Raw genomic sequence first — 20254 nt, 5'->3', positions numbered from 1 at the left:
TATTAAGATGCTTACTTATTTATTATCTTTCTTTGCACTCTAGAAATAAAGTCCCTGAAAACAGTTGTCTGTCCATTTGCTCCCCTGCTGTTTCATCAACATTAAAAGAAATTTGTGCATTAAAATGTCTGTTGAATGAGTAAATTCATAAAATGACAAAACTAAAATTTGAACTGAAGTTTCTCTTTACAGACACACTGTTTTCAGAATTACAGTTATCATTATGCCAAGAAAAGGGGAATTTAGGGATTTAGATCCTTTCAGGAGGAGGAGGAATATTAGATGTAGTAAATACTAGCTGGGGTAACAAATAAACCCTAAATAATTCCAAGAGGTTTAACACTGTAGAAGTTTATTTATTGCTAAGAACTCTTTAATGTGACTGTTCAGCAGGCAGACATCTATAAAGTCATTCAGGAATGGAGGCTTCCTCCAACTTGTGTTTCCACCATCCCTTAGGACTTCAGTGTCCTTGACTAGCAGAAAGGGTATGGAGTAAGTGGAAGTTTGTGTGAGGTTTCCAGTCTCAGAGGGGGCATGCATCATTTCCTTCTCAAATCCACTAACCAGAACCTAGGCACATGGCCACAGGTAAGTATAAAATGATCTGGAAAATATATTCCAGGTACATGCTCGAAAGGAGAGGGGAAAAGGTAAAATGACAACTTGTGTCTGCCACAGAAAACATCAGATTAAGAATACATCTGTATTCCTGCAAGGCTGTGAAGGGTTGTTAATGTCTATTAAATTTCTTTGTATATCCCACAGCTTTGAACACATGTTTATGAAGTAGATAAATAAATGACTACATTGTAAGCACAGTATTGGTGGAGAGAGCATTTGTATTCATCCTTGAACATTCTGCAATGCCTGGTACAGTTAGCTACTATTCATCAAATTGTATTACTTAAATTCAATTAACTAATTAACACAAAATTTTTCATCAACTTATTGTAACCACGAGAAGTAAACAGGTTTGACTGGCTTCTTAGTGGTTATGTAGCCATGATTATCTCTGTTCCTACTTAGAGAGACATGTCTGTTGAATTCTCTTTTTCTTCAGGAGTGATAGCCATGGCTCAAGTAAGAGAAGTTTAGTCATATAGTATAAGGTAGAACTGTATATATTTATAAAAACAAGAAATACTAAACAACTACTTTGGATTACTATTAGGGAGAGACAGAGCAGAAAATGAGAGAGGAGCATGTGCATAGTTATATTTTAGGTCTGGTTGAGTGATAGATTTAGGGGTATTTATAGTAGTACTAAGATTAAATGAATAAGTAGGAATGAGATACTACTTTATACCCATTAGGATGGCTACTATCAAAAAAGCAGGAAATAAGTGCCGATGAGGACATAGAGAATATGGAACACTTGTGCACTCCTAGTAGGAATGTAAAATGGTGCAGCTGCCATGGAAAACAGTACGGAGATCCATCAAAAAATTAAAAATAGGATTATCCTATGATCCCACTTCTGGGTATATCTCCAAAAGAACTGAAAACAGGAACATGAAAAGACACTTGCATGCCCATGTTTATAGCAGCATTAATCAAGTAGTCAAAAGATGGAAACAATCAATGGATGTGTCCATTGTTGGATGAATGGATAAGCAAAATGTGATAAATACCTACAATCAATATTATTCAGCCTTAAAAAGGAAGGAAATTTTGACATATGCTACAAAGATGAAACTTAAGGATATTGTGATAAGTGAAATAAGCCAGTCACAAAAAGACAAATGCTGTATGATTGCACTCATATGAGGTCAGATTCATAAAGACAGAAAATAGAAGAATGGTAGCTGCCAGGACCTCGGAGGAAGAAGAGTGGGTTCTTCATAGGCACAGAGTTTCAGTGTTGCAAGATGAAAAAGTTCTGTGCAAGGATTGTGGTGATAGTTGTAAAACAATGTCAATTACTTAATGCTACTCAACTATAAACATTAAAATATTTTAAATGGTAAATTGTAAATCATAGTTACCACAATTAAATAATTTGGAAAAGTAAATGAATAAAAGAATGAATGAAAGTGGACTGTTCACAGACCAAGGATGACTCTGCACTATGAACCAAAGATTATGATTAATTTATTTTTGTTTACCTGGATCACTAAAGGAAAAAAAAAAGCAAAGGAAAGAGTCAATGTTTTTGCATATATAATACCAAAATAATTAGTTCACAGGCTCAGCTCCTTCATTAAGTTAAAGACAAAACAAAATGTTGCTTACAATATGTGTCCAAATAATTTATTAAATAAATATTTCATTTTTCAAGTGGTAGCTTTTGCAAGTCAACAATCTTTGTATTTTAAGCTTGTGATTAAAGACCTGATTCTTCAACTCACTGTTTAACAATTGTTATTCCCCTTTGCTTAACCCCCTTCACTTCATGCTAGTGTTTAAGGTCCCCTTAATGTTAACACATCTTTTGGGAATTGTTTACTAAATGTGGAGAGTATTCATGATCATTCCTGTGCCTAGTCATCTCAGTTCATCTGAGATTCACTGTTAACATTTCTGGTTCAGAAATAGATGTGTTTACTGTTTACGTGCCAGTCTATTTTACTTTCTCCCAAATTATTTGGTATTATTTCAACATTTGAAAGGAAATAGTTTTGCTGAAATATTTTTCAACAGAGTAACCCACCGTCAACATTTCTAACAAAAGTACCATTGGAAATAAAAACAGATTTTATTGGTATATGCGTGGCTTTGCTGCATAAGCAAAGGAATGCTTCCTTTGGGTGGCTATTTTTTCAAATGTTTTACATTCATTTCCAGTGCTAGTAAAGTCTATTTGTAATTCTAGCAGTATCATATCTAATGTCAGTAGATTATATATCATAGTGTAAATGTATTTCAGGGTTGGCCCTAGAAAGACATCTACAATAGGACATTCTTGGTGTGACCCTCTATTTCACAGAATGGTCTGCCTTCATCTCTTTACAGTGGGACTGTTTGGATTTTATTTTCTTTCTCTTTTCTTTCTTTTATTCTATGACAATTCATTGATTGTTTTTCTTTTTTTTTTCTTTTATATTTTCTTTTCTTTCCTACTTTCCCTTTCTTTCTTGGCTATATTATAGTTTTTCCATCATGGCATGTTTCTACCTAATGCATTTCCATTTGAAACAATTTGACTTCTTTATTTCCAAACCTCTTTAAATAAGTTGTCATATAAAATATTTATAGAGATCATTTGTTTTGATAGATCCAGCACTGAGAAGGTCACTCTGGTTTTAAGGTCAGGATAGTTAACTCACTTGTTGAAGAAAACTGAGGTTGCCTAATGTAAGAAAAATCATACTATGGCAAAATTGTTTCAGTGCATGTCAAGGGGAGTAGATCATGAGAATCATCTGAGTTTTACAGCTGGTTTTATTGTTGCATTTTGGCACTTGTTTATAAATATATATGTTGTGTGTTGTAGAACAGACCCGGTTTTCAGTGTCAGCCTGCCCTTCCTCACAACCTGGAAGGCCTTAGGCAGCCATTTTCCGTTCTAGACTTTGGTTGACTCAGCTATAAACTTGCAGTTTTGAGCTGGATCTTTAAGGTTACTTAGTTTGAGAATTCTGTATTTCTTTCTTGATATAATTTATTTGTTATTTTATCTCTTTAAGGGATTGTGTGTGCCATTGCTTCCAAACTATTATAATGATGCTTTGCATAGCTCTTCCTAAAGAAAACACCCAACTGATAGTCTCTTAATAAATCAATGGTGCTGTGTGGTTATGCATTTTTGGCTGTGTAGCTTCATGATTTAACGTATTGTGGTATAATCTGCTATTTTATAAAACGTAAGAGTAAAAAGCTGAATATCATTGTAATTTTTTAAAATGGCAACAAATGGTACAGAAATATGCCCAGAAGATCAACAAAAGAATAGATGGAAAAAAAAATTATAATTATCATTGGGAAGGGGCTGTACGAGATATCTGTGGAGAGGAAATAGCTTAGCAACTATTATAACTTAGCCACATGACATGAAATCCACACATAGACTTTAAACACCATGGGAATCATTTGAAGGCTAGAAGCAGTCAGGTTTAATGGCACTAAGTGAATAAGTAAGAGCAAACTTCCTGAACCAGTTGAAATGACTTCACCAACAGTCACATTTCTCTCTGATACTTTATGTTTGGTAGGCAGACAAGGTTGTTTCCTTTGCGAAAACTGAGAAACTTCATGCCTCAGATTGAAAGCCATCAGTTTAGAGTGTGACATTTAAAGACATAAACTAGATGGAGAAATGTAAATTAGAAAACAAATATGCTGAGGGATAAGACAACTGAGCATTTTCACTTGAACTGCTTTGGTAGATTTACTGAAACAGAATGAGATCAGTGAGTGACAAGGAAAGGGAGCTGAGGCCTTGCCATAAAACAAAACAAAACAAAACAAAAAAACTAAGCTGTCTGATAATATGGACTCCAAAAGATTAAAGGAAATGACCAATAAACCAGGAAAGGGGACAGATTTTTGACACCAACACAAATTAGATTACACAATAGACTGTTTAAAGTAAAACCAATTTCTATCACATATATTTTGCAGCATACAGTTAGAGCCTCTAATTTCTTTCATAAACTTCCAGCTTTTCTTCCTGCTTCTAAAGTATTGGTAAAAACTATTAGTTATGGCTAAGGAACATTCATCTGTTTTGGTTCGATCTGAAGTTTCTTTTGTAAAAAACATAATTAGATTATAATATACAGAACAGCTCAATGAATTGTTACAAAGTAAACACACCCATATAAACAGCACCCAGATAAAGAAATAGAATATTACTAGTGCTGCAGAAGTAATCCCCAGGCACCTTCTAGTCATAACATTCCCATAGGGTATCTTAGGCCATAGATTAGATTTGCTTAATTTTAAATCAATATTATGCTTGTGCAATTCATACATATCGTTGCATGCAGCAGTAGATTATTTTCATTCTCTCTAGTGTTCCACTGTATGAACATATCACAATATATTTGTCTACTCTAAAGGTGATAAATATTTGGGCTGTTTCACCTGTGGACTGCAATGAATAATGCAACTGTGACCATTCATAGGAAGAGGGCAGGGCACAAACTTTAAAAGAATGACATAACCTGAGGACACAACATAAACTGGTTAGAACCAACTAGGTCCAAGACAGCAGAGGAGTTCACTTTCATTAGGCCTTGAGCCTCAGTATATGCTCATTGTAACACATCAGCAAACTAAATGACACATCCACAGGCACCATGACAGTTCCAAGGCTAATCATAAAAGGTCAAAAATTGGGTGGTGGCCCAATTCTGGAAATACCCACCCCTTCCCCAAAGTAGCTGGAATACTCCCACTCATTAGCCTATGAAATTACCTCCCCCATAAAAACTGACAACCCCGTACCCTGGTACCTCTCACCTTCCGAGATGATGCACACTCTATCTATGGAATGTGTATCTCTCTGAATAAACCTTCTTTCACTTTACTATGGCTCTCACTCTTGAATTCTTTCCTGCGCAAAGCCAAGTACCCACACTCAGTGGCCGTACCTGGGATTCACTTGAAACCTGGGAGGTGACCATCCTCTCTGGCCTCACCTTTCTTTCCTGCAACATTTCCATGTGGCTTTTGAGCTCCCTCACAGTGTGCTGGCTGTGTCCCAAGAGAGAAGCAGTAGAAGCAGCTTAAGAATTTCAGAACATCACTTCTGCATTCCATTGTTCAAAGCAGTCAGACACAGACCAGATTCCAAAGGAGGAGAGAGAAGTTCCTTGAGTGTGTATAGGGAGGGACAGAAATACTTGGGAAAATCACACTAGATGAAACTTCTGAAAGTTCTACTCAATTTCTCAGCCATTCAGTCACCATTCTAGATTACTCAAATGGTTTGCAGACAAAAGTGTTACCTGGTGCTGGCTTCCCTTTTCTTTTGAGATCTTGGCCCCTCAAGTCCTCATGGACTTTCTAACTCTCTGTTACCTTTAAATCAATTTTTTAAACAACTTTTTCCACCTTTTCTAAGTATTCTTGGTTTACACCAGACCAGTTAAATACAGGCAAGGAAAATTTTATTCAAGACTATTGCAATAAGAGAGAGGGATTAAACTCTGCTGAAACAAAAGGCAGGGGATAATTTAAACTGTGGGGTGAGCTAATGGAAAAGTACAGAAGGACATTAGTGGGGAGACTGGTCAATGTGATTAAGTCTAGCTATGTTTGCTAATTTTCCCTTTTTGAAATTAAGCACCTAGCCTCCTACAGAGAATGGGAGACAAGGGTGCTATCTCCTTCAATGATTACAATTCAAAAGGATGGTTCCCAGGGTCCTTGAGAAAGACATATCTGGGTTGTGAAGTGATTTACAATTCAAAGGATCAGAGAAAGAATTTACAATTCCAAGTTTTCTTAAGTAAATGTTCTAAGAAAAGAGAGGTCAGGGATGTGTAGTCGGAAAAGAAACTGTCCAAATTTTAATCAAGCTCAGAGAAAGGCTAAGGCTTTCAACTTTATCAACTTTGTCACCTTTCAACTTTCATTTCAGGTCATTTCCTGCCTCTCTCTCTCTGTCTCTCTCTCTCTCTGTCTCTCTCTCTCTCTTTCTCTCATTCTCTCTCTCTTCCACGCAGCTCAGCAGGGTGTTCAGATAAGCAATTTTCTCTGTCTTAAACTCTCTTTGCAAATCTTTGTCTAGTCTTCTATTCATGATTTATATTTCCATTTTAACATCACTTCCTGGAGAGGTCTTTCTTGACCCACCAGTTTAAATTAGGTGTCCCTGTTTTAGATATGGATATAGATGATGTAGATGTAGATATAGATATATACACAATTAATTGTGAAGTTATTTGGTTAAGTTTCCCTATTCAGCTGTACATTCAATGAGGGCAAGGATCATCTTTATTTGCTCAACATCTAGCATAGTACCTGACACACAGAAGGCACAAAATAATTTTTGAATAAAAAAAGGCTCAAGTATCATTACCTCAGCCAGGTGATCAAGGTCACCATCAACAGTCATGATAATATGTAGCCTCCATTTGATGTAATGAGACTGGCACATTCACTTCTGTGGTCTTCATCCCCAGAACTCATATGAAAACCAGCAGACAAATCTCAATTGAGAGACATTTTAAAAAATACCAGAATTTTTCAAAATTGTCAAAGTCATCAAAACAGACAGTGTGAGAAACTATTGTAGCCAAGAGGAGCCTAAGGGATCCCAAAACAGAAAAAGGATATTAGTTTAATACTAAGGAAATCTAAATGAAGAATGAACTTTAGTTAGTAACAAAGTATCAATGTTCACTCAGTTGTAATAAATATATCAATACTAACATAAGATAATAATAATAGTGGAAACTAGGTATAGGGCGAATGGGAGCCCTCCGTACTAAATTTGAAATTTTTCTGTAAATTTAAAATTATTCCAAAATAAAAAGTTTATTTAAAAAATATTCAAATCTCTATTCTCTTTTCTCTACATAAGTGTTTACTGAACACGTACTATACCCTTGATCTATGGCAAGATTATGAGTTATTTGAGCTAGAACGGAGTTTAAGGATGTCATGGTCCCCTTTTTTCATTTTATTCATGAAGAACCTAAAGTAAAAGGGCACTAACTGATTTGCTCAAGATCATATACACATCAAGTGCAGTATTTAAGACTGGACCCTAGCTTTTTAAAATCTCTGTCCAATGCTCTTTCTGACACAGTTTTTAGCTCCTAAAATAAAATATAATACCTTGAAGGAATTAAGCGGTTTGATTGGGCCAACTGATAAGACTCTATAGATGCAACGACTGTCTAGCAACCTGTATTTCTGATAAGCTCTTCAATGTTGATTTTAAGCAATGTCACCAAAATCCCAAATTAGCTGCTAAGGCCCAGGTTTTGTACTACTCTTTCTATTTCTTTATATTTCTCTTCTTATGGGTCACTTAATCTCTACAATATGTAAAACTTTTGAACAAAGACCAGCTCCATTTGGAGTATTTGGGGAAGAGAGAGGAGACAGTGATATTGATTTTAGGGTCTTAAGCTAACTGGTAGTCTGAGTTCATTCTATAATGTAATCTGATGTCTTTTAACATTGTTGCTTATTATATGATTAGAAATAGAGATAATTTATTCAAGAAATAAATATTTATTAGGAGTCCTACTATTTGTCAGACATTATGAAATCAATGGAGACACACAAATGATATCTACTTTACCCTCATGGAAGAGGTAGCCATGGGTGGAGAGATATTCAGTAGCCCCCTCCCTTATCCGAGGTTTCATTTCCCACAGTTTCAGTTACCCAAGGTCTATCAAGTTCCAAAAATATCACATGGAAAATTCCAGAAACAAACAATTTGTAAGTTTTTAATTGCATGCCATTCTGAGTATGGTGATGAAGTCTTGAACCATCCCCCCTCTGTCCCATCCAGGGATATAATTCATCCCTTTGTCCAGCATATCCACTTAGTAGCTGGCTGGGTTATCAGATTGACTGTCATGGTATTTCAGCAAGGCTTGTGTTCAAGTAAGCCTTGTATTACTTAATGGCTCCACAGCACAAGAGTAGTGATGTTGGCAATTTGGATATTCTCTTACCGTGCCTAATTTATTAATTAAACTTTATGATAGGTATGTATGGATAGGAAAAACCATAGTATATATAGAGTCTGGTACTATCTGCAGTTTCAGGTATCCACTGGGGATATTGACACATATCCCCCATGAATAAGGGGGGACAACTATATATATTATCAAGTGATTTAGCTCATTTAGGGTTGTGATGATATGATGGGGGGACAGAACTGTAGGGGCACAGAGGATGAAGTGGTCATTTCCCTCAGTGGTCAGGACTGGTTTTACAGAAGAGGTGATAGTCATTGCTTACATATTCTACAATTTTAATATGACTTTTCACAGAAACTGTATTCAGTTGCAAGAAGTAAATACAATTGATATTTGACACCATACTCTTTCTCAGTGTTCCGTGTTATTTGCCCATTCTTGGTCTGTATGATTCAGAAATGGCACCATTCCTGATTTCAGGGATATATCAGGAGGATTAGTTTGATCACTGACACATTATTGATCCATTAGCATAATTCCAATTATCCTGTTCCAACAATGATTGGTGCAGGAATATACATATCTCCCAAATTGATTTGATTCCAATGAATCCCAGGACTTTGATGGATGCCTTTTCCCTTGGAACTACTGGCAGAAAGAAGTAAGCCATGAAGTGTCAGGGACCATCATAGGTAGCCTGAGGATAAACCCAACCAGCAGAAGGCTAAACCAAGAGGTGGAGAGAAACAAATACCTTATGGTATTGTTTGAATTCCTGGATTAAGTCTGGCCTAATGTTAAATTTATGCCTGGACTTTCCAGTTATATGAGATAATAAGTTTCCTTTATTGAGAAAGTCAGTTTGGGTTTTCTTTTTTCCCGTGTGCAGTTGGAAGTACCCTACTATACAATAAAGCAGGCAGTATAGAGACTAATTCACAAAAGCATATTCTGATTCAGAATACATGAGAGCATCATCTACATCAGTGGTTGGCGAATAGTGGCCAGTGGACCAAATCCATCTGAAGCCATCTTGGCTGTCAAAAGGAATTAGAGGAGCTAGCCCAGCATCAAGGCCTGTTTTAAAAGCCTGCTGTAGCATCAGGTAAAAAGATTTAACTTCTGAAGGCAACACAGCAAGTCTTCCCACAGAGAAGATCTCAAAACCAGCTACTTAATCTTGATCTGCATTTGACAGAAGACTGCTTTCCTTTTTATCTAGCATTCGAATCCTCATTGTTGTGCATGCAAATAAATCTGTTTTGCATTATTAAAAAAAAAAACTTTATTTACAAAACACCTAAGCTCCCACAGGGAGAAACCTGTTAGCCTGTTATAGAAGCCTGTCTTACATTTGCATATATAGCTATAATTAACTATACAAGTCTCTATAAAAATTATGTGTGTATTACATATATATGTAACTATATATAAAATTAAAACTAAAACTCTATAATTGTAACTATTTGTTTGTTTATTTATTTATTGGCATTCCAGGACTTTGTGCTAAACAGGCAGAAATATGTTCCTGCTCAAGCATGTTTCAGATCTGGTTGTGTTGATATAACAGTGACCTTGAGATAAGACCAAATTTTTCACAATAGACACAATATGTAAATTTAACTCAAATTTAGCTGGGGAGATTAATTCTCTGAGGTGAAATATGAGGAAAACTCCATTTCTAATAAAAACTGAGCCAATAGAAAAATTCCAGTTAAAGCACTATATTAATAAACCATTATCTCTAGCTCATGAAAACATATTACAATGAAAATTTTACGGTGATAGATGAGATTAATGAAAAAGAGTTCTCTAATAATTAAAATGAATGTAAACACTCTACATAAGAATATGGGCTCTTCGGCCTAATTGCCTAGGATCAAATGTTATCTCTGGCAATTAATTGCTGTGTATTCTGTGGCAAGTTGCTTAACCTCTCTGTGCCTCTATTTCCTCATCTGCTAAAAGGAGATAATAGTAGTGTCTGCCTCATACGGTGGTTGTGGATATTAAGTGAGATAATACATGTAAAGTGTTTAGTATAGTGCCTGGCACAGAATAAGCCCTCAGTATGTGCTACCTACTATGACCACACTTTAGTTATATATCCACACTGTCTCTTTTATTGTATTATGCCTAAATATTTTCTAGAGTTTAATTTATTTACTGACTAAACTCAAAATTCTCTAAGACATTATTCTACAGCATAAGAGGAGATCAAAATAAATAATGAATCCTAAAATATTTAAAATTGTTTTTATTCCATGAGTTTCAAGGAGTCAACGTTTTCAGAAGACAAAAAAAGAATAAAATCATTGGCTTGAAGCACATCTGAGTTAGCTTTTATGGAGTAAAAATTACACTGACAGAATTTGAAAGAGAACTAAATCCATAGGAATGTGCTCCCTGTGGCCCAATCTCCAATACTGGATACTGTCTAATTCCCAGCATCTCTCTTAGTGCCTTAAAGATATTAATCATCTCTATATTTTTCATGGGAGAAGATTAGGGGCATCTAGGAAGGTGAGATGACTGTAACTGAATTAAAATGTATAAATGAATGGGAACGTGGAAATGTAAGACCGCATGGTCATTGTTCATACAGGAGAGGGAATGACAAGCCTGCTCTACAGTCATGGTTTGGAAACCTATTCCAGCCTCTCCATTGGGAGGCCTATTGCTGCTGCCCTGACTAAGTCCTCAGACCCATATTTTGGGTTAGCAAAATATTTGATGGAGGCTGCTGTCAGCAAAGCATCAAGGGGCTGATGATGAGGTGAGTGGAGTGATGAGAGTCGCTGACGTTTCCTGAGCTTTGCTAAAAAGATTTTTTGCTCTTGGATCAGGTCCAGACAGACATGAGTCACCATTCCTGCAAGGTACAGTGTGATGGTGGCGGTTAGGAGCTCTGGCTTTGCCTTCAAACTGCCTGGGTTTGATCCTGGCTCAATCAACTGCTTCTTAGCTGCATAGACCTTAGCAAATCGTTTGAAAAGTGTGTGCCTGAATATGTAACGAAGCAGAAACATAATGGGGCCTTGCCAGGATAGTGGTGCTGAAAACTCGGCCTCTGTACACCCGTGCTGAATTGAATCTTGGAGACAGAGTTTTGGGTGAAATAGAAAAGAATAGCTTTATTGCTTCACCAGGCAAAGGGGACACAGCAGGCTAGTGCCCTCAAATACTGTGTGTCCCAACCCCAGGGGGATTTGGTAGGAGTTTTATAGCAATGGTTCAAAGGTGGAGTTGCTGGTAAGGATCAGGGTGTGTGCAGGTCCAGCACTCCTTTACTCTGGTCTCAGGTGATCTCCTGATGCACTTTTGTGGTTCTCGAGGTTATCAAACTGTGACCTTCTCTCTGGATTGAAGAATGCGTCAAGTAGCTAACATCTTCCATTTTTCGGGAGTTTTAGTTCTGCAGAAGAGCTCAGACGTATTGTTATGTGTATATCTTGAGGCGGAACTAGGACCCTGCCCCAAGACTCCACTTTTTTTTTTTTTTTTTTTTTTTTTTGCGGTACGCGGGCCTCTCATTGTTGTGGCCTCTCCCGTTGCAGAGCACAGGCTCTGGACGCGCAGACTCAGCGGCCATGGCTCACCGGCCCAGCCGCTCCGCGGCATATGGGATCTTCCCGGACCGGGGCACGAACCCACGTCCCCTGCATCGGCAGGAGGACTCTCAACCACTGCGCCAACAATAGTGGGGAAGACCCACTATTGTTTTTTGACTGCTCCTTCTTTGTCTCTGCATCCCCTCCCTTCCCTGATTAGCAACAGTCTGAACCTGCCCTTTGGAACTCAGGGAAGGAACTCAAAGAGGCTGAAGCATATTTCCTACAAACAAGAAAAGGGGGACACAGAAAGGCTTCCATGCCCAGGAGCCTGACAGGGTCCTTCTCATCTTTAATAGAATCCCCATGTCCTCTGCCTGCCTTTTGTCTGTAGAAAAACTTTAGCCTCCTAGGCCTTCCCTGAGTTCCAAATAATAAATTTAATCAGAGAAATGAGAAAATGCAGAAATGAAGCAAAACACTCAAGCAAGATAAAATAAAAATTGTTCGGCCATTAAAGTCAAGGCTTTAGTTCCTCCTCAAAGGCTATAGATAATATTCTGGTTTTGAGCTGTTTTGCAGATACTGAAACCCCTACCGGGTAGAAGAAGTTAACTCTATTTTGCCCACAAGCATGTAGACCTCAGACTGGTTGGAACCAGAAGGTTGATGATGTTGACTCCAGATTATCTCACCACCAACCAATCAGAAGAAGGTCCACGAGCTGATCACACACCCCACAAACCCCCCTCCCTCACCCTGTCTTAGAAACCTTTCCCCAAAAGCCATCAGGGAATTCGGGTTTTTTGATCCCTGTCTGCCTGGACTCCATGCATGGTGCCCTGCAATAAATGTGGCACTTTCCTTCACCACAGCCCAGTATCAGTGGATTGGCTTTACTGCGTGTGGGTGAGCAGACCCACGTTTGGTTTGATAACAAATATACTCATCTTATTTAAAATAATAATGCCTACCTAATAGGGTCATTATCATGGATAAGAAAAGTAAGAACCCCCCCATCCCCTGTCCTGCCCTGTACCTATCTGTCACTGAGATCAATGGCACAAAATAAGCACCTCGTATCTATTACCGTTATTTTTTATGAAAACTCCCATCACATCTCCATTCTCCTGGAAACCTCAGAGAAGTCAAGGTTCATTAGGGTCTTAAAAGTCCCCCTCTCTCAGATATGGCAAGCTAAGAAAAGTATTTCTGAAGTATCCACTTAAATGGGATCTTTCACAGATCTAATAAAAAGCTGGCCTTTTCAAGTCTGCCTCCATCCGATTCTTTTAATCTACTTTAAAATATTAGACAGAACTATATTTATAACAGGCATTTCATCATTGAGCACGGTAATCAGAAAACATGAATTGTGTTTAGGCTTCCACTTGACTGACTGCAGCAGCATACTAATTTAGTGAACTCCTCCACCAGGACCACGAGAGAGGGAGAGGAGACAGTGTCCTCATTGGACTAGCTATCCAGTTATTGACTGCAGTGTCCAACTTGACCTTTAGGGACCAGACATCAAAGCACTGAGGTACTATTAAGTCTTCTGTTATTTTCCACAAGTGGAACGGTTTTAATGTTTGAAACAGAATCATCTTGAGAAAGGCCATTCTAGTTGAAGCTTTTTGAAGACAAAGAGGTGGGTGAGGCAGACATGTCAAGAAAGAAGCAAAGTGACTTCGGTTAATACAGACCAGTTGGTTTTGATAATCACATTGTACTTATATTAAAGTAGGAAAATATATGTCTGTTTAACCTTATTCAAAATTGGCCAGACTAAACGAGCAGACGTTCCTAGTGATAGGCTGCTATCGGCATAAAAAAGAAATTCCATAAAGCGTTTTAAGCTCAAATGATTAGATTTTTAACTTCATAAATATTGAAGACAAGGTAAAGCTTCTAACCACTTAATGCTGTAAATAACTATAATCAATCACCAGAAAGTAGATGGAGGCCATCTGCAAAGAGGCTGGAAAAGATCAATATGGTCTCTGAGCAACAGACCTGCATACTGCAAGATCGTGCAGCCATCTGGGACCTTTCAATCTTTGACATGACCCAATAAACCAAGGCAGGGTCACTCTCTGCATTTCCATAATGCTAACTCAGAGAACATAATTCCCAAAGACAAAGATGTCCATACTTATCAAATAAATATGACGGGAATGAACAGTGAATGCAAGATAGCAAAATAGCAAGTTAATTAAATTATATCTGTGGCAAAGTATATATATATATATTAGCATCTTTATTGGAGTATAATTGTTTTATAAAGTTGAGTTAGTTTCTGCTGTATAACAAAGTGAATCAGCTATAACTATACATATACCCCATATTGTCTCCCACTTGCGTCTCCCTCCTACCCTCCCTATCCCACCCCTCCAGGTGGTCACAAAGCACGGAGCTGATCTCCCTGTGCTATGTGAATACTTCCCACTAACTATCTATTTTACACTTGGTAATGTATATATATCAATGCCACTCTCTCACTTCATCTCAGGTTAACCTTCCCCCTCCCCATGTTCCTAAGTCCAATTCTACGTCTGTGTCTGTATTCCTCTTCTCCCCCTAGGTTCTTCAGAACCTTTTTTTAGATTCCATATATATGTGGTAGCATATGGTATTTGTTTTCCTCTTTCTCATTTAATTCATTCACTCTGTATGACAGACTATAGGTCCACCCACCTCAATACAAATAACTCAATTTCGTTTCTTATTATGGCTGAGTAATGTTCCATTGTATATATGTGCCACATCTTCTTTATTCATTCATCTGTCGATGGACACTTAGGTTGCTTCCATATCCTGGCTATTGTAAATAGTGTTGCAGTGAATATTGTGGTACATGGATTTTTTGAATTATGGTTTTCTCAGGGTATATGCCAGGTAGTGGGACTTCTGGGTCATATGATAGTTCTATTTTTAGTTTTTTAAGGAACCTCCATATTGTTCTCCATAGTGGATGTATCAATTTACATTCCCACCAACAGTGCAAGGGGTTTTTTTCTCCACACCCTTTCCAGCATTATTGTTTCTAGATTTTTTTGATGAGGACCATTCTGACTGGTGTGAGGTGATACCTAATTGTACTTTTGATTTGCATTTCTCTGATGATTAGTGATGTTGAGCACCCTTTCATGTGTTTGCAATCTATATATCTTCTTTGGAGAAATGTCTATTTAGATGTTTTGCCCACTTTTGGATTGGGCTGTTTGTTTTTTTTTGATATTGAGCTGCATGAGTTGCTTGTATACTTTGGAGGTTAATCCTTTGTCAGTTGCTTGGTTTGTAAATATATTCTCCCATTCTGAGGGTTGTCTTTTTGTCTTGTTTATGATTTCCTTTTCTGTGCAAAAGCTTTTAAGTTTCATTAGGTCCCATTTGTTTATTGTTGTTTTTATTTCCATTTCTCTAGGAGGTGGGTCAAAAAGGATCTTGCTGTGATTTATATCATAGAGTGTTCTGCCTATGTTTTCCTCTAAGAGTTTTATAGAGTCTGGTCTTACATTTTAGTCATTAATCCATTTTGAGTTGATTTTTGTGTATGGTGTTATGGAGTGTTCTAATTTCATTCTTTTACATGTAGCTTTCCAGTTTTCCCAGCACCACTTATTAAAGAGGCTGTCTTTTCTCCACTGTATATTCTTGCCTCCTTTATCAAAGATAGGGTGAACATATGTGTGTGGGTTTATTTCTGGGCTTTCTATCCTGTTCCATTGATCTATATTTCTGTTTTTGTGCCAGTACCATACTGTCTTGATTGCTGTACCTTTGTAGCATAGTCTGAAGTCAGGGAGCCTGATTCCTCCAGCTCCATCTTTTTTTCTCAAGATTGCTTTGGCTACTCAGGGTCTTTTGTGTTTCCATACAAACTGTGAAACTTTTTGTTCTAGTTCTGTGAAAAATGCCATTCGTAATTTGATAGGGGTTGCATTGAATCTGTAGATTGCTTCGGGTAGTACAGTCATTTTCATAATGTTGATTCTTCCAATCCAGGAACATGGTAATCTCTCTATCTATTTGTATCATCTTTAATTACTTTCATCAGGGTCTTATAGTTTTCTGCATACAGGTCTTTTGTCTCATTAGGTAGGTTTATTCCTAGGTATTTTATTTTTTTGTTGTTGCAATGGTAAATGGCAGTGTTTCAGATTTGTCCTCATTAGTGTATAGGAATGCAAGAGATGTCTGTGCATTAATTTTGTATCCTGCTACTTTACCAAATTCATTGATTAGCTCTAGTAGTTTTCTGGTAGCATATTTAGGATTCTCTATGTATAGTATCATGTCATCTGCAAACAGTGACAGCTTTACTTCTTCTTTTCTGATTTGGATTCCTTTTATTTCTTTTTCTTCTCTGATTGCTGTGGCTAAAACTTCCAAAACTATGTTGAATAATAGTGATGAGAGTAGACAAACTTGTCTTGCTCCTTTTTTTTTTTGAGGAAATGGTTTCAGTTTTTCACAATTGAGAAAAATGTTGGCTGGGGGTTTGTCATATATGGCCTTAATTATGTTGAGGCAAGTTCCCTCTGCACCTACTTTCTGGAGAGATTTTTATCATAAATGGGTATTGAATTTTGTCAAAAGCGTTTTCTGCATCTGTTGAGATGATCATATGGTTTGTGTCCTTCAATTTGAAAATATGGTGTATCACATTGATTGATTTGTGTATATTGAAGAATACTTGCATTACTGGGATAAACCCCACTTTGACATGGTGTATGATCCTTTTAATGTTCTGTTGGATTCTGTTTGCTAGTATTTTGTTGAGGATTTTTGCATCTATGATCATCAGAGATATTGTCCTGTAGTTTTCTCTTGTTGTAACATTTTTGTCTGGTTTTGGTATCAGGGTGATGGTGGCCTCATAGAATGAGTTTGGGAGTATTCTTCCTTCTGCTATATTTTAGAAGAGTTTGAGAAAGATGGGTGTTAGCTCTTCTCTAAATGTTTGATAGAATTCACCTGTGAAGCCATCTGGTCCTGGGCTTTTGTTTGTTGGAAGATTTTTAATCACAGTCTCAATTTCAGTGCTAAGGAATGGTCTGTTTATATTGTCTATTTCTTTCTGGTTCAGTCTTGGAAGGTTGTGCTTTTCTAAGAATTTGTCCATTTCTTTCAGGTTGTCCATTTTACTGGCATATAGTTACTTGTAGTAATCTCTCATGATCCTTTTTATTTCTGCAGTGTCAGTCGTTACTTCTTTTTCATTTCTAATTATATTGATTTGAATCTTCTCCCTTTTTATCTTGATGAATCTGGCTAATGGTTTATCAATTTTGTTTATCTTCTTAAAGAAACAGTCTTTAGTTTTGTTGATCTTTGCTATTGTTTTCTTCATTTCTTTTTCACTTATTTCTGATCAGATCTTTACGATTTATTTCCTTCTGCTAACTTTGGGGTTTTCTTGTTCTTCTTTCTCTAATTGCTTTAGGTGTAAGATTAGGTTGTTTGAGATGTTTCTTGTTCCTTGAGGTAGGATTATTGCTATAAACTTCCCTCTTAGAACTGGTTTTGCTGCATCCCAGAGTTTTTGGGTGGCCGTGTTTTCATTGTCACCTGTTTCTAGGTATTTTTTTATTTCCTTTTTGATTTCTTCAGTGATCTCTTGGTTCTTAAGTAGTGTATTGTTTAGCCTTCATGTGTTTGTATTTTTTACAGTTTTTTTTTCCTGTAATTGGTATCTAGTCTCATAGCATTGTGTTCAGAAAAGATACTTGACATAATTTCAATTTTCTGAAATTTACCAAGTCTTGATTTTTGACCCAAAATATGATCTATCCTGGAGAACGTTCCATGAGCACTTGAGAAGAAAGTGTATTCTGTTGTTTTTGAATGGAATGTCCTATAAATATCAATTAATTTCATCTTGTTTAATGTGTCATTTAAAGCTTATGTTTCCTTATTTATTTTCATTTTGGATGATCCTTCCATTGGTGAAAGTGGGGTGTTAAAGTTCCCCACTATGATTGTGGTACTACTATATATAAAATAGATAACTAATAAGGACCTACTGTATAGCACAGGGGACTCTACTCAATACTCTATAATGACCTATATGGGAAAAAAAACTAAAAAAATAGTGGATAGTGGATATATGCATATGTAAAACTGATTCACTTTGCTATACACCTGAAACTAGCACAGCATTGTAAATCAGCTATACTCCAATAAAAAATTTTTAAAAAGCCCTAAACTGCATTTTTTCTGAAGACCTTTTGCTCTTACATTGTGAATACCCACTCTGAAATCAAAGGAAGTCAGGCTGCATATCGTGGCTGATCTGTCCTTCCGTTCACAGCCAGGAGCCAGGCTTATACACTCTGAGTCCACAGGAGCCAGGACCCACAAAAAATGAGAAAATGGTTTTAATGGGATTAAGAATGAGCTCATCCCAGGCCTTGGCTCAAGGAGGGGCACCCACATCAGTAACTCTTACTAACTGTGCTCAGGGAATGGAATCATTTGTTGGAAAGACAAAGGCACCTATCAACATAGTGGAATAGTGGACAGAACTAATTTGGCCTTATCATCAGCAATAAACAGCTTTATTTATGTTGCTCCAGTCTCTTGGCTTAGAAAGAGAGTTAATTTAAAGTAAATATTAATAAAACTGAGAATTCATTTTTAATTTTTTTGGATTATCTGATCTGTTACTACAAATGTATAGCAATGTATTAAAACATTAGTCAAAGCACAGACAAGAAATTAGGGTAAGTGACACAGAGTTTCTTCTGTATCATGGAAAAAATTTTAAGCATGTCAAAATTCAACAAAGAATTCATCTTTTAATACTTAGCTTAATTAAAGATTCAACATCATTCACAGTAGGAATAGGGAGATAATCTCTTAATGGAATATAGGATTTGTGAGTATATGAGGGATTGTGGTTGGGCATGAGCATGAATTTTCTCTAACCATTGAGGTTTTCATAAATTTATGATTCCTCTAACTCATTCTTGAACTGCTTAAAGGACCCACACTGTATTATTTTTCCTGAAGGGCAAAGACTAATTTCCTATTCATTTGTAGTCAACAAATAATCATTGAGCCATAGGCATTGTATTATTTTGAGGTTTTGTATAACTTGGCATATTTTAGGAGTTTCTGTTTATTCCTATTAAGCAGAATTCTGCACAAGTGTGTTACCCTGTGGCTAGACATACTATCAGATATTTCAGTTTCTGGGATCCTGTCCAGACTTTTTCCGAAGACTGCTGCCTTGATGTAGACCACTTTATTCCTATCACCTTGAACCCTTGATATTTGATGAACTATTTTTATGATTTTAGATTTCTTACTAACAGAATCACTAGCAGTTTATCCATGATGGATTGAGAGATAGTGATTTTGTTGGTAGAAGGTGATAGAGTAGCTAGAATTAAAACCCAGCAGGATCCTTTGTGGCTCCTGGGCATGGAAGCCTTTCTGTCCCTCATTTCTTGTAGGAAACAGACTCTGACCACCATGACTTGCCCTGGGTTTGAAAGGGCAGATTTTAACCAACAGGGAAAGGAGGAGATGCAGGGATGGGGGAGGGGCAGCTAGGGAACAATAATGTAGCCTTTGGACCGGGTCTTTGTTCCACCTCAAGGGATACACATAACAACGTCTTTAAGCTCTTTAAGATGTCATCATTCTTTATACCAAAGAAGGACCATCTGAGCCTACATTAAAGGAACCAGGGAAGCTCATCAAGAAAATTACCTGAGACCAGATGAGAAGAGTGAAGGCCCTGCACACACCCTAATCTTACCAGGAATCCCGCCCTTGAACATTGCTATACAACTCCTCATTAAATCCTCTCAGGTGGGGACACATAGTTTTTTGGGGCAGGAACCCACTGTGTCCCCCTTTGCCTGGCAAAGCAATAAAGCTATTCTTTTCTACTTCACCCAAAACTCTGTCTCCAACATTCGATTCAACACCGGTGCATAGGGGCTGAGCTTTCAGCAACAGAATGAAAAGTGTGACTTACGAATGTAAGACAGCGAAGAAAACAAAAATAAACAACAACAAAAAAAACAGTTCTAGGTAAACAAGAGGTAAAAATAATAGTACTATAATCAGAAACACATAGACTACCTAAATCTAAGAGCATGGGAGGGAAGCAGAGAAAGGGGGAGAGGGAAGGAG

The sequence above is a fragment of the Globicephala melas genome, chromosome 17 (assembly GCF_963455315.2).
Source record: "Globicephala melas chromosome 17, mGloMel1.2, whole genome shotgun sequence".
Taxonomy (NCBI): Eukaryota; Metazoa; Chordata; class Mammalia; order Artiodactyla; family Delphinidae; genus Globicephala; species Globicephala melas.
This window is presented reverse-complemented; position numbering follows the sequence as displayed.